This window comes from Strix uralensis, chromosome 4, assembly GCF_047716275.1.
Source record: "Strix uralensis isolate ZFMK-TIS-50842 chromosome 4, bStrUra1, whole genome shotgun sequence".
Lineage (NCBI taxonomy): Eukaryota > Metazoa > Chordata > Aves > Strigiformes > Strigidae > Strix > Strix uralensis.
In genome coordinates, this window is record NC_133975.1 from 120,610,679 (window position 1) to 120,626,291 (window position 15,613).

Genomic DNA, 15,613 nt, shown 5'->3' on the forward strand with positions numbered 1-15,613 from the left:
GGCCAAATTCTGATTTATACCGTATCTAGGGACAGTTCTTTAAAGGACTGCAAAGTGAAAAAATTATGTGGTATTTTTTCTTCGCAAATTACATGAAAGTGTACATTGAAAACAGATTAATTTTCAAAAATTATAGCAAATGAATTGATATGAAAAATATACCACCATATAAAATACAGTATTTAGTTATAAAATTTCTTCTCTCTAGGTTTTCTTAGTAAAAGCATTTTTTTCTGACTTCATGTTATGGGAAATCACAAGCCTCTTTTACTCTACAAAGATTAATCAGTTGATGAAGAGTCTAACTCAGCAGAGGATCCTGCTCTCTGTAGTTCTACATTATAAAGACTACCTTATAGCTACACTTCATTGTACTTTATTTTTAAAATTTTTTTAAGGCTCTTATGTATCTTATTCAATTCAAACAAATTCTCAGCACATGCTTGTATGATCTGTCTATTCAGTTTATATTAAAAAATAATTCTTAATACTTTCCAGGTATTTAGCTTGGGCAGTAATACACATAAGAACGAGTTGATACTGAAAGTTTTGCATCAAATCTAACATGACAGTAACTGAAATCAGTGAAGACAGATTTTCAGATTTGTTGTCATAGCTCTGCCACATACCATTGGCCTGCTTTCTCTAACTTGAGATGTCAGGGTGCTTTTTTAAGACCGATTGCTTCCAGATGTATGGGATAGTGTCAGTGGAGAAAAAGATAAGGCATACTTCCCACTGGCATAACTGAAACTGTAGTGAAAAAGTAGCCTTCACAAACCAAAGTCAATCTCTTCAATGTATTTGTTTCTTCTGTCCCCTGTTACATACTGAATTTTTCTTTCTTCTGTTTTTAGTCAACCACCAGCAAAACAGAGGCATTTTGCCTGTACAATTTCTTAGCCAATGCAATAGGACTGTTTGCTGCCTTATTCAGGGCTAGAAAATATCCTGATTCACACTGAAGAACACCTGCCATAATGAATTGAATTCAGTGAAGTCATTTGTAATGTTACATATTCACCATATGAAAGATCTAATATTCTAATCATTACATACAGCATGTCATTGCACTGTAACAGGCACTGGTTCATGTGGCTATTAACAGAAATAGAATATGACTGTGTTAGATTGCAAGTTCAAATTCTCCAGATCATTAGTATGCAACTATTATCTGCACATGACATTATAGCTCTTCAGTGACCTGTGAGAAATACATTTGATGATTTTCTTTCCTGTATTTCTTTACAGATTTCTATTAGAAGAGACCACTCTGCATTATCGTACTCTTTTTGCGCATATCAGCAGGCAGCCCAAATTTTAAATGAGTACATAAAATGGACCATGTTGTCCATTCTCCAGCAGAGAAGGATGTTATCCAAGGAGCTGTGGCTATTCTTCCTGTGTTATTTGTCCTGGTAATTCAGTTCTGCAGAGCTAGCAGTCAAGTCCCATTTGAAAATATGGTAATAGATAAGAAAGTCTGTGTTTATTACAGAGCTCTTCTAATATCTACTCTACACTTCAATGAAACACTGAGAAAAACACTGCACTGGAATCCCAAACAATAAATCATTAGATTACAATGTTTCAAAGTCAAATATAATGTTTTCAAATGTTTCAGGAATTCTTAAATTCCTATATTTGTATTTAAGCCAACATTCTTGCAACAATGAACATGTGAAACTGCAAATTATAATTAAAAGTTGTTTTATTGTACTGCTTACTACATAAACACAGCATTTTTCTGAAGACAGTTTAAAAATATTCCCTTTTCAAGGCAAAATACATACAAACAGAATAACATAGTCAAAAAAACTCTGACAGAGTCATCAAGCGAGTATGCATTTTTCAGTAACATAATATGAAACTGGTTTTAGTCAACAGGAACACTAAAACACTTAATAACCCATATAACAGTAAACTCCATTGTCGTATGCCCTTAAGTTATTAGTTCTAGATACACAGAATCTAGGAACACAGAATTCAAGAGAATCAGGCAAGCAGAAGTAGAAACAGGAGACAGATTCACTTGATGGTACTGACATATTGAAGAGAACATGGAGCCAAGATCAAAGTTTTTTCACTCCTTCTACATCACAGGCTTATTTTAACATAGCTTAAGAGAGATAAAAAGCATTATTTTGATCACCTATGATGTAGGGCTTGTCTTCACACAAACAGATTGCAGCCTGTCACTAATACAGTTCCCTTTCACAGATCCTCACAAGCATTTCCCCCTGGACATCTGGGTATTATTTTTCCCTGACATTATTATCCATTTATTTATCTGCAGAACACACATAGCAGAGGCAGAAATTCTGATACTTCTCTGTCTTTCCTGTTGACAATGCTCAACTTACATAGAAGAACTAGAGGAAAAAGGACAATTCACTCTTCTTTGGCTATTCAAATATTGGTAACAGACTGCCAAAAAAATTACCAGTTGGTGTATTCCATAATTAGTTAATCTGTGATGTAAACTTCTAGTTATATTTTTGGGGGACTGGAAACATATGGTTAATTCATGAAACACAGTGCTATGATCTGCCATTATATAATATTTTGTCACTAGCAATGTCAACTGGAATTAAACTGATGAATCAGAAGCAAAAGGCTCCATAACTCACCACAAGACCCTGAATAACATCTTCCAGGTGTAATAACATCTGAACTCTTCACAAGACATTTTTAAAATAACACTGTTCATTGCATAGTTACATCTGACCCTTTGTGGGGGCATTACTTATACTACTAATAGTTTTTATTGACACTTTAAAAATAGTTGTTGTGTCAATCAAGAGAATTGTTTCTCGACTAATTATTGTTCTGTGGCTACAATTACATTGTCGCAAATTTTATGCTTTCTTATCGCAGTTTACCACTTGCAGCTTTACCACTGCAGTTTATATCATTATAGCAAACACTGCTTGAGGGGATTGTGGAACAAAGACAACAAGACAATGACTTTTCTCTCTGCACATGAACTGTCCAGATCAAGTATCTCCTTTGGTCCAAGTGCAGACCTCAGAGAAAAAAACCATGTTATGCAAATATTTTGCAATATAAATTGAATGCTAGGTAAAAGAATATTGCATTTCTATGTTTTTACTTTTGGTTTTGATTTTTAAGGACAATTCACATGAAAATTAAGAAAATATTTACCTTGAAGTCTTTGTACAGATATCAGGAAAACAACTTGGCACAAGAGAAACAAATACACTTGTGAATTAAAGTAAGTTTATAAAATACAGGTAACTTTTATGAATTCTATAATATGTATCAATGCCAGGACAACCTCTTTAGTATCCACTGGTTATATTTTATGGTACATCAAGTGGTAACATTTAAAAGGTACAATCCCATCTCCTAAAATGTGTTTGCTAACTGTCTGGGTAGGGAGAAGGGAAATTGTTAAGCTAGCTATGTGGTCCTCTAACTAGACCTGATACAGTGAGCTGGCTGTATGCCAAATGGTCTTTGAAAGTAAAATCAGAACAATAAAAACATCAACACATTAATTAGCACCTGTTCTGCTCATCACTTGCAGAAATCACCCCATATGAAAATGGAGATTAGAGATATGTCTTTAACTGGGTCTTCTCTCTTTCCTGCTTCCACTTTGCCTTAGATTTATATGGGGCATGCATGAATGGGAAGCATCATGACCTCTTTATTCCCAAAATACATTAGGAAATATTTAGATAACATTTCTCAAAAATGTGTCAGAATATTAAAAAAAAAACTACAAACACCAAAAAAAGCCACCAAAGAAGATGGATTTTTTACACAGATAGATAAATTTCCAAACTTTCAGAGCAGAAGCATTTTTAGAGGATGAGTGAGAAGTCATTTAATTTTTTGTAACATCTATCTTCACAGTAAGCAAATACCTCTTCAGTCTAAACTGGCCCTTTTAGTGGGTAAGTTTGAAAAATTGATGCATGGAAATTTCAGAGTTTATTCTTTTACACAAAATTTTGCCATTCCTTATTTTCCCTTAAGCTATACACTGGATTTTTGAAATTTCACACTGGAAAAAAGAAATTAAGGATATTTTATGTGCTTGTGGATAACAGTGTCTAGAGACACTCTCACCATGAGAGTCAGATTTTAATGCCAGAGTTCAAGAGTAGACTAAAAACCAACTAATCATCCTACCATGTTGAAAGACATACCTATGAAAAATCTACTATAGCAAAATACAACTACAGAAGTTTCTTAGTCTGGAAAATCACATGAAATTATATATATATACTCTGTTTTATAGTCACATAAAAATATACGTAGTGCAGCTGATGCTGGTGGTTGAAGCATATATTAGCATCACATTGTATGCAGCATTCGGTTAATTATTTCTTCTTATGTTATGTAAAACAAAACTCTGAATTTAAAAATAATGATGTGGCCAATATACCCTCTTTTTCAACACACATAAACCAATTCACACTGATGTAGCTTGAGACTTGTGTTAACACATACTGCCACTAGAGGATAGTGTTGTCATATTACTATGCACCCACATTAAGTACATGTTACTGTAAAGTTCAAGCTGCTTACTTTCCAGAGCCAGGAAAAAAAAAAAAAAAAAAAAAAAAAAAAAAAAAGAACATATATATTTCAATCAAGGAATTTTTTGCCTGACAAACTCTGAAGCCTTTTTTTTAATAAAAATTAGACAGAAAAATCACATGACATAATTGCTTATTCGTTTGTATTTAGTAACCATATTTAATATGCTATTTGTTTTCAAGTAAGTGAAATGAATTTACCTCAGGCTGCATGTGCTACCTGGGAATCTCTTGGGAGGAGATAGCTCTCATGCAGTGGTCTGACATACAGCAGAAAACTAAATTTTATTGTAGTAGTGCTGTAAATACATGATCTATTGCTGACATGTCTGTGAAATGTGATGCAGATCATGGCAGCCTAACCTGGTCTATTTGCTGCCACATCTCCACACTCTTGTCCTGCGTTCTCTCTTGCTCTGCACTGATCCTTTTAGCACTGCTTTAGTAAGTTTTCTGCCATTTTAGCTCACTAAAGTGACTCGCTATGTTCAATCAGGTAGTGCTCAGCACAAAGAGCAGGAATACACTGCCCTGGCGATGTCTGGAACCAAAGCTGCTTCAAACTAAACTGCTCTGTAATCAGAGTCTAGAAAAAGTGCTTCTCTGCTTAAAAATCCATACGTGTCTGCTGTAGCTAATACAGTAATCAGATGGAATTCATTTTTTATTGAGTTTAAAAACTAATTACATATTTACTCCAAAAGCAGGTATAGATCCTTTTGACAGGTGTCATATACAATAAAAAAGTGCTCTTGAAGAAGCCTACCTCCCCAGAAGGTTCAACATACATGTGGATGAAATGCCTGTGGGATTCTGCGCTAATAAGCTTTGTTTTGCTCATTTTAGAATGTTCCCATTTTGTTATAGTATTAAAATAATTTCATTTGCTTGGTGAGAAGTGAAGCTATTAGAGAGAGTTACAGGTATCAGAGCTGAAAATTGACTGACAGTCTACTGAGGACTAGGAACTGGATCAGGCCAAGCTCAGGTATACTCACTTGTGGCAGTAACAGGGAATAAGAAACTTACTCCTGTAATATGTTGCTTACACCTTCATTCTGGCAAAGCAGAGATAAATCAGCTTCAATTAAACTTCAATTAAAACATGCAGACAGAACTTAGAAAAAAAAAACTTGCACAAGTTTGAGTACACTGTATCAAATGAAAAGCCATAGTAAATTGCTGTCATCAGGAATAAGAAAGGAAAGGAGGAGAAACTGTCCCGGTCATCCCCTGCAGCTCTACCTGATGCAGTACAGCTGTAAGTTTCTCCTTCTCCATGTTCAGAATAAAAATTCTAATTTCTGGGAAAAAAAATCAAAATCTAAATTTAGCCTGGTGATGATGTGGACATTCTTCTTCAATAGAAGGCCAGAAGAGATTTTACACACTTGTTTTCAGCAACTGAAATCTACATTGGAACAGAGTCAACTCATTTAGACCTATGCTCAACACACTGGACATTATACTGTTCAGAACTAGAGAGCTTTTTTCTTTAACGTCTATTATGTGTTCACAACACATGTTTATATTACTAACATGACAATACTTAAATTAATGTATTTACTCAGTTATTTTGTATTGCGTTAATTCAAAAAGTCAATAGGTTTAGCAATTGTTGGTATTTATAGAAGACCTCCATCCAGAAAAGAAAACTAACAGTAAAAGTGGCTTAGAAAACGAGACCCATGAGAGAGGTGAAGAATCTGAAAGAGTGCAGGACTTGATAATTCTCTTGATACATGAAAGGTAGTTATAAAAAGATGACCATCTACTTCTCAATGTATCCACTAAAAGGAGGACTGGAATAAGCACAGGAAATGTTCATTAAATCTTACACTGAGAAGAATTAGAACATACATTGCAATAATTCTGCAGTGGATGGGAAGAAAAGTAACAGACCCACTTAAGAAGGCTGTAAAACCTTCTTTACCAAATGTTTTTCAGTAAATTTAAATATGCTTGTCATAGATTATTTAGGGAAAAAAAACCTTGACAAGAGCAATAGGTTATCCTGGATTATCTCTTCAGGCATATTCCACGTTTCCTACATATTTATAATTCTTTTACAATCCTAAACTGTTGCAAGGCAAAAATCTCTACTCATTTACAATCTTAGCAGTATTAGTACAAACTGGGAAAATGGCATTGCCTTAGACTGGTCTACTCATGTTATTAGTAATAGTAATATGACATTTTTAGGAAAATGGATCTGAACTAGGTATATACAAAAGCTATTAATAATTAAGAAAAAATCTGTCACCTTTCTTGGAATTTTTTTTCTTTAGTTATAAACACATACACTTGGCACACTTCATCTATGCTCCTGTGCAAAAATCACCACGTAAATAATTCTTTATCTCTTCTTAGCTATCAGTTCATCAATAACATCAGGCAACACTGAATCTTGTGAACTCCCCTAACCATTGCTGGAAGTTTGTTCTCTGTAGTGAAAGCAGTCACTAGAAAAAGTAACTAGTAGTTACCAAAAAAAAGAAGACCAAATTATTCAGCTTTGCCACTCCACAACTGAAGCATTATATGAGTCTTCCAAACAGAGTGATTTAAGTTCAGTTAGGATTATAGCTTTATTAAATTTCATTAGGTCATCTTAATTTAAGTGAATCCGAGTAATTTTGAATCCAGCAAACTCCAATAACATTTTACAGAGATTTTTCCTTGTGAACTGCTTCTTTATGCCTTACATTTGTAGAGATAAAATCACCTTACTGTGGTTGTTTTTGTAAATGTACTTTCCTCCTGTTTTAGTAATTTAGTAGATTTTTGTAGCAACATATGTTAATAATCAAGCATTACAGTTTACTGATTGCAGACACTATTTAAGCAACACAATTCTGCATGTGACTTCCACACTCTAAAGAAATCCATAAAATCTATCAGATCTTCTCTACTATGAAGTGCTTCATTCAGGTAAGGTTGGGGTTTTTTTTCCTATGACTGCTGAAACTTGTTTTAAGTTGTAGTTCTCGTATTCTTACAAATTAATTTCATTTTCTCTGAAACCTTTATATGCAATTAAATAGCTGTTATAATGTCAGAACATGTGTCCTGGATTACTCAATTAAGTCATTGTTATTATTATTACATAATATTATTACATCTGCACTAACAAGATACTTGACTGAAGGCATAAATGTCCAGGGATATTCAGTTTTGTTTTTAAATGTACATTATTAAGCAACTGTAAATAGATAACTGCTGGCGATGATCTTTACAGAAATGGCCAACGGCTTTCTTAAAAAGAAGTCCAAATACATTGTCAACAGAGATATTAAACTCTGATCTATGAAATATTTTTAACCAGTATTAAGTCTTTGTTTTTGGATAAGGAGACCTAAAACTAAATTTCTACATTCTGAAGCATGATCACTCACACATTAATCAGGAGCATGAGTCTAATTTTTCTTAAAATTTAAGCAGCAAGTTGCAGAGGTATTAAGAAAAGCTAGAACACAAATTATTTTCTCCTATATTTCACTTTTCAATCTCTTCGCTTTTGTGGTACTGCTATGAAATATCTACTCCAATTCCCAATGACTATGGAGGACCTGGATTTTTAATGTCAGGGCTGCAACTGGTTTTCCTAATTCAGACATTCTTTGCACAACCTAAAGAATAAAAATAAGAACATTTCATATCCCACCTTATTCCCTATCTCATCTTTAACACAAAGGTTATATCTGAGGTTGAGTTTGACCTCAGGATTTACGTACACCTCTAAGTCAGTCAGGGTTGTGAAATATACCCTTCTGAATGAGATAGTTGTGTTGGTAAAAGTGCTACAATAGATGTAGCAATACTGATACTGACAAAAATGAGACAGAGTTTTTCTCACTTGAAGAATTACAGTACGTATGACTGCAAAAAACCCCTCCTAAACCAGTTTAAGATCCATCTGTACTTGATTATCTATACAAACTCTTTAGAGTTGCTTACAGAAGGATGAATACTAGAACTTTTGGAAAAGGCCTTGATGCTGGTCCTGGTCCTGAAGGTCAAAAAAAAAATGATCAGTCAAACCAGCAGGGAGACCAGTCTGAAGCAAATCCTTAGAGAGCCTGTAATTCATGCTGTCAGTTACCCATCAGGCATTGGTTGCCATAGCTATAGCTCCTCGGTCCCTGTGTACTGCAGTAATACAATCTTGAAGCCACAAAGGCATGAAAACTGCAGAGAGATAAACAGCCAAGCCTTTAGGTGTTTTGGCCAGGGATACTAACTGATATTAAAAAAAAAAAAAAAAAAAAAAAAATCATAGATTAAAAAGAACTTTTATTTTGTAAATGTCTTGGATCAAGGACTATATCTGTATGCCATTTTCTCCCAGGCACATAATTACCTTCCCAGTGTATACAAACTGCCTATTCTAAGGAAAAAAAAAGGTCAATACTTCAAAAGAGCAAGACTTTCAGAGACATTAAGAACTTAACAGCTAATACTGTGTTGTTCTGGCTGCAGGCCTTAATTCTAACAACTTTTCAGATCATATTGTTCAGCAATTTAAAAACAAAACAACCCCCCCAAATGATAAGACTATAAATTATGGGTTTGATGACTTAAGTTCTAATGCAATAATTTTATTGTGCCTGGTGGAACTATTAATTAAAAACATTAAGACACTGTCCAAACCAAACAAAATTCTCTAGATATGTTTGGCCATTTTTCTGGCATTGACAGTTCCACTGACTTTGATAGAGCTTCACCAATTTATATCAGCATTCACCTCCCTAAGTCCAAGACATTATCTTACTCATTTCATAACATGAAGTGATTTATATTATCAAGTACTAGATTAGTGTAGTTGTGTTAGTGTAATGAACAAGTTAGACTCCCTCTTTTGCAAAAGTATTCTGCAGCAGTGATAAAACATATTAATACAGTATAGATTCTTATGCAAAAACTGGACAACCTCATACTCATGGATCAATTTTAATGTCACTTCATATGTTTTAATTCCTTTTATCCCCTAAAACAGAAAATACCAAGCAACTTGCCATGGCTACTAAGGAGATGTTAGAACTCAGAAGCTAAATGATGCTGACATAGCTCATGTTGGAAGAACTAATAGCAACATAAAAGCTAGAGCACAATCCATGAATACATTATTAATGATGTTCTCAAATCGGCAGATGGACACTGAACGGCTCAAGTGACTGGTAATGGGATACACAGCTTTTCATCGCAAAGTAACTGCTTCAGATCTGCCTCATGTTGATCGTAACTGAAAGTTACTATTTGACACATATTCAATAGCCAATATGTAATAACTGGCCTAAGCCTAGCTTTTCCTGTACAATCTGGTTAACAAAACTGGTATGCTGTTTTGAAACTCAGGGTTGAGTAGGCCAGAAGACTTGGTTATCCTTTTATGTCTACAGGTTCGGCCCTTCAAAACAAATTTGAAAGTAGGACAATGGACTTAGCACATATCACATTTGTTCAGTGGTCGGTTTCTATGAGGCATTTTTTGAAATTACTAAATTAACTTTTAAACAAAAAAAAAAAAAAAATGAAGAAAATCAACCTGAGATGAACAGAAAAAATAATGTAATGAGACAGACTATTGCTTTCACAGAGCTTGGTGTGAAGGACATGATGTGTTCTTCTTCTGTACGCTCAAGGCACAAGAATTTTCAGTAGTGATACAAACATACAATATGAGTGTAAAATATCTGTATTGTCAAAAAAGCATTAATAAATTGATAAAAATCAAGTGATTGTAGCTCCTTTTGCAGGAAGCCTAGAGAAGGCTGGCAGCTACTGTTCTCAGTAAAACTTACCATGCTCAGTGGTCTCCATGAGCTTTTAATTTATTAGAGGGTTTTTTCATGTTTACTGGACAGAACCACACATACGTTTCCATGGAACTCAACTGAAATTAGTAGGATTTCAAACCAGACCCAAAGGCTGCCTATATCACCTGGAATCTGACAGCAAAATTGATCATAATGTAGAAGCATTTTTCCTTTAAAAAGAAAAATACCATCATTGTATATTTGGAGTAAGCCTAGCAATGGCCACCTGAGGAATAATTAACCAGTCATTTTCAAACATAAGGTCAGTATCATATGAAAGTGTTTTTAGTGAGAATGTTTTGAAAATGTATCAGGCATGAAAGGGAATTACACACGCAAAAGAGCTGCAGACATGTAGCTGTAGGTCACAGAATTGTTGAGTCACAATTGTTACAAATACAACTATATTACCTTCTTGACATCCATGGACATTATCTTCAAGTCTAACTTCTCTCAGCTCGGTACAGCACATGAAGACAAATGCTAAAGACAGCTCTCTGACAGGATTCTAGGTTAAAGATGGTTGAACACGTAACTTCAATCTGTATCACCGTATACCTATAAAACCCATTACAATCATATTTCAATATAATGATTGAAACTTATTTTGTATTTAATATTATTTTTTATCACTGTTATTAGAATCGCAGTCAAGATTGCTTCCCCCCTTATTCTAGGCACTGTAAAGACAAAGTGCAGTAAAGATAGACAAGTGAGATAGAAGATGTGAAAAAGAAACAGAAACACAAAGATTAACTTGCCAAAATCACACTGAAAATCAATGGTCAAATTAAGAATAGAATCCAGATCTTCCAAATCCCAGTCCTTTGCCAAGCCCACAGAGTATTCCCCCAGGCTTTCTCTAAGACATTTTTGTTAGCCATCAGTGTTTACTAGTAGCAATTAATCTTAGACTATAAAAAGACCTTTTAAACACAAAGCAACTGAACCGCCACCTCACAAAACCCCACTCCCTCTGTCACATTTACAGAATAATCAAAAAGTTGGCTAAGAGGCTCTTGAATATATCTGCTATACCACATACATCCAAGGTCCACTCAAGCCTACAACAGCCTGTTAGGCTAGCTGGATATAGTATACCAGCTTCTGCAGACAACAGCATGCACAAGAATGCAATGGTCAACATCATAAATGATCAACTTTATCTCTTCAGACCAAATGACACAGGACCTATAAACAGCTGAGCAGCCTGGAAATGCACAAAGCTTGAACAGTCATCTGAGTGACTACTGAGCCTTTGCATCTCATAATTAACATATACCTAGTAAATTTTCATTTTAATTGTACAGCTTTTGATCATTTTCTTCACATTCTGGCTTCAAGCCCACAACTTATGCATATAGCTAATTTAGCATTTAACCGAATATTATTTATGAAGCATACCGTTAGGGGAATACATAGCAAAATGAGACCTTTCTGTGAAAAGGACATTTCCTTACAAGCATTTCATATACAGTGCCATGATACTTCAGTCCTGAGTTAAAATCTCTGGTTGGTACCACAATACAAGTAAATTAAAAAAAAAAAAATCTTAAAAGAATAGCTATTAGTTCTTCTAGTTTCTAACATTTTAGATAAATATTAAAATGTCTTAACATATTTAGCAGAACTAAAATTCAAATCCAATTTAGTAAAGCAAGTTGCAAAAATCCATTTAACTTGGGGTGAGAAATAGGATTTCTACATAAATGTATGTAAAGAATCCTTTATTTATATGTCTTACATATATTTTACACATCATATCTCATTTATTTACACACTTTATTTACCTTAGTACCATTATCCTCTTTACATACATGAAAGAAGCTTTAAATTTAAATTTAAAGTGCCATTGGAATCATGGAGGGGCAGTTACCAGACTGCTTCTTTTATATCCTAATAACAGGGACTTTCCACTTCAATTTATATTGAAAAGCAGTTAACTTTAGTTCAAATGCCTGCTAAGTCTTTCTCTGAAACAAAAATAAAGGAGTCCATGAAGTAATCTGGGCATTTATTCTACAAATAAAAAAAATACAAGATAGGCAAAGGGCAGCCCCTGTGAAAGGAAGGGAAAAACAGCTCTCACAACTGGTTCTTGAATCAATGTTACTTGGATATGGAACACTTCTCTAAACAGCCAGTAAATGTATGAAGAGAGTCTTCTGATAAAGTTGGAAAGAAACTTGTAGGATAGCAATAAAAGCAAAAGCAGAGACATACAGCATGTTGGAGACACGAGCTGTTTTGTGGAAATTAAAATCTGTAAGAACAGTTGTGATTAATCAGCTCTGCCCACTTCAATAAATGCCATTTTCATGGACAGGAAAAAACTGTGGACAGCAAAAAAGAGCATAAAGTTAAAAAAAAAAAAAAGTTAACTTCTTTTCAAAGGGAATGTATCAAGTATAAAGATTACGTGTCATGCTTCTGTGGAAGGCATGCGGGCAAAAAATCTGTGTCAAAGGCCTTGTTTTTTGACTTCTTGGTAATTGTCTCCCCATGTTATTGTCTCAGTTCTTTTATTCACCTGCCCGGTGTTCAAAAGAAATCCTAACATGCCTAAGAAATGATGATACAAATGTAAATACAACTCATATCTATGCAGAATTGTTAAAATAAATACTGAACACAAGAGGCAGACAAAGTTACCTTTGGGGCAATGTCTGCACAGGCATGTCAGACAGTCAGTACACAGCACGTTATAAATACAGATGGAAGAGAAATCTGTAGCTAAGCTTGGCTAACACTTCCTATTATAAGGTTCTAGTTTGAAATGCTTATAAACTTTGCCAATGTTTAATTGCTCAGTCTAAATTCTTTCAGAGCATCTGATTTTTTAAAACCTTCAGTAAAATTGGAGCTGACACCTTCTAAAATGTGACTAAGCGAAAATATTCTGGTTTGCTGAAGTTGACAAAGGCTTATAACTCTTATGTTGAAATACTGAATCTAAAATGATGGACTCGGGAGTTTTGCCATCCAGTGGAATCTACAGCTGAATTACAGACCAAGGCTCACAATACAACACATCAGGAGGTTTTGAGTGCACCCATAGTATCAATTTGAATCATCATCTGTTTTGCTCCAAAGTCCCCTTCATTAGCATTCACCCTGTGCACATGCTTGATTATTCCTGAAATACCCTTTGAAGCAAAATAACAAGGCTTTCTCTCAGACAAAACCTAGAAGCCATTCGGTAGCTAGATAGCTCTAGGAAACAGTTTGAGTACCAAGTCTCCCTCAACTTGGTCCAATCCTCCAACATCATCCTTGCAAGTCTTTTGCCTGGCATGCCCTGTAACATGCCTCTGGTAACATGCTATAGTAGCAGGTAAGTGGTATGCTGAAGCACTTCTCTTTTTATCTTGGACAAACAAAAAAGGGTATTATAAAAGAACCTTTCAAAATTGTTCAGATGTCTCACATGCAGAGATAGACTTCAAGGTGCTGAGAGGAAGGCAGCGTGGCAGAGGACTCTAGACTATCACAGCTCTTGAAGAAAGGAGAACCTTGACTGCAGGGATCACCCTGACTAGCAAAAGAGATGTTGTAGGGCAGCTTGATGCAGAGAGATTTCGGTGTAGCCCCAGGCAACAATACTTAAAAACAAACTATCCATCTTAAGGTACGCAGTAAGAACTGAGCACAGGATGTGAGTGCAGCAGAGGAGTGATATTTGTGCTGTGTATGTAAAAAGGCTGTGGAAAGGCCTACAGAAGACTACAGGGTCCCTCCAAACACTGCAGAGCATAGATGCAGGCAGCCTGCCCTTTGGGGGAGCAAGCCAAAAGCTCCGTTGATGGAAGCTACTCCTTGCTTTCTGACCAGGAAGCATGGATGGCTCCTGAAGCAGATCAGAAATCTGGCATATGCATCATCTGAGAAGGGGGACACTTCTGAGCATACTCAGAAGCAGACCCTCATGCATCTACAAACTCATGGTACTTGCAGGGTTAAGTCCTGAGTATGCCTCCTGAGTATGTCTTTCAACTCTTCCCACACTGAGATAAAAATATATAGCTATATTAGCTATGACAAATCCTAAAAAAGGCAGAAAAAATTATGAAGTGTTGAAAGAGAAAATCTTGTATGGCATCAACAGGAGGTACAATTAATTGGATCTCTTCATTCATTCTATAAATACCAACTTAAATATGATAAAAATGAAAATGTAGGAGTCTTAGCTGCAGTCACCTTTATGTTACTAGTCTCACTCATCTGATACAAAATTAATCTTCCCTTTGATATCATGTGGGAAGACGGAATGGTAGTACGTGAATAGAAACATTGCACTTAATGCAGCAAAAACCTGGAATCAACAAAGACTGCTAAAAATTGCACCAAAGCACACCATAATAATACTCAATTTGTATACAAAAAAGAGATGAGCTATCAAAAATTAACTTGTCCCTTATACCTTCTGAATGTTAGGCACATCCAATAAATTTTAAACAGACTATTATAACATATTTTAAAGTATCTCTCAAGTCATTATAACTACAAAAATAAAACCACAAAAAATAGTGGAAACATAAAAGCAGACATCCTAATCTCATGTATGTTACCAGCAGAGTTGTACTTCTTTGAATTTATTTTCCTGGAAAGATCCAACTACATGACATGTAGCAAAGTCTTGCTTTTATGATCTTTTTATTTGCTTCAGTGAGGCAGAAGGACATCAAGTGGTTTGTACAGTGTTTTCATGTTATCTTTCTTGTAATTCCTATCTCTATGGCATTTGGGTACCTGCACACAAGTGCATGAACTTTTCATAAGAATTGCCATTTTGGATAAGACAAACGGTTCATCTGGCTTAATAGCCTGTGTTTTACTTTAGCTCATCATCCAAATTCCCACATGTAGGTCATTTTAATAATCACTGTGCAAACTGTGACCACAAACAGGTAAAATGTTTTAAGTATCATTAACTATTATTAGAATATTATTGAATCTCAGTAATGATGCCTGTCATGGTTTAACCCCAGTAGGCAGCTAAGCACCACACAGCAGCTCGCTCACTTACCCCCAGTGGGATGGAGAAGATTGAAAAGGTAGAAGTGCGAAATTTCATAGGATGAGATAAAGACAGTTTAATAATAATTTAGAAAAAAAAAAAAAAGGAAAAAAAACCCGAAACAACCAAACACAACAAAGGAGGGGAAAAAAAATAAAAACAAGTGATGCAAAAAACCCCAAACAATTGTTCACCATCAGCCAACCAAT